This window comes from Penaeus monodon, chromosome 30 (genome assembly GCF_015228065.2).
Source record: "Penaeus monodon isolate SGIC_2016 chromosome 30, NSTDA_Pmon_1, whole genome shotgun sequence".
NCBI classification, from domain to species: domain Eukaryota; kingdom Metazoa; phylum Arthropoda; class Malacostraca; order Decapoda; family Penaeidae; genus Penaeus; species Penaeus monodon.
The window spans coordinates 10,692,797-10,693,955 of record NC_051415.1 but is presented as its reverse complement, the minus strand read 5'-3'; the positions used below and the strand labels follow the sequence as shown (position 1 = coordinate 10,693,955).

At 32.1% G+C, this 1,159-nt stretch overlaps 1 protein-coding gene across 1 annotated transcript in view; it reads left to right on the top strand.

The window, feature by feature from the left end:
- Nucleotides 1–1,159, top strand: part of LOC119592512 (insulin gene enhancer protein ISL-1-like) — a gene marked incomplete in the record, with an annotated part of 47,762 nt that overhangs the window by 13,661 nt on the left and 32,942 nt on the right.

Below are 1,159 nucleotides of genomic sequence, written 5' to 3'. Positions count from 1 at the left end.
GTGTGCAATGTATCCGTGTCTGTATAAACACCATTCAGTTCTTTATTTTGATCGTTAACATTCGTAACTTCGCCGTTTAAATGGTAACTTCTTGTTCATTAAACTTAAAAGTGCAGAAAAGAGTGATGAAAGGAAAGGACACTGATAAAAAAAATATCATGGAAGACGTGTGTTAAATTTGCGAAATATGTGGTTGAATTTTTTTTTCTACATTGTGATATCTTGTGTTATCTCTGTTATTCTGTGTTATGTTCTGATTCGTTTTTCTTTCTCTCCCTTTAAATGTTCGTGTAGGATTTTTCTGTTTATTATATATGTTTTTTTTAATCATTGCTAATTGCTCGTCAATGTTTTTAACTCTGTCTTTATCTTTTGCATTCTTGTTCATCATTTATCTGTTATTTGTTTTTCTTAGGGTTTGTTCGCATATTTTTGATGGTTCTTAAAATCTATCATTTCGGTTTCACTTTGTTTTCAATATTTTTTTTTTATTGTTATCGGTTGCAATGTTATCGGTTGCAATGCATACTTACTGCAAATATTTTGTTTTTCGACGTAGCTATGATAAATTGATAACTTACTTGTAATAACATTACGAAAAAAAACGAGTGATGAGAATGAAGATATGAAACTGATAGATTGAATTACAGCAGTCTTATAAAAGTAATTGATATAAAGTTAGGGCTAATGGTGATAACGATGATAAAAGCAGCAGTTTTAACAACATTCCTGGCATAGTAATAAATTGCATTATTATACTAGTTATAACAGTATATTAGTTTCGTATACTTCAGTGCTTATTTTTTGTATGTCATGGATGCATATAAAAAAAACGAAGTTAACGAGAAGCAAGCTCCCATACAAAATTCAATTTAGAATGTACAGATAGAAAATATACAACGTCGTACGCTAACATCTTCGCTCTCGGCTTTATAGAGTTTTGGTTATGTTGATATGTTTTAGTTCTGTCAGCCTTGTGAATTTGGTATGATAAACAACTGTCGATTTCTCCTGTGTTTGAATATGAAATTTGTTGCCGAATGATTAGTTTGATTTGCACACGGGAGGAGTTGATTTAGTGTATGCTGCATCGGGCGATCCGTTTTGTTATGGGCCGTCGCGTAGCAACTCTGCGGGAAAACGTCTGTACGACATGTTT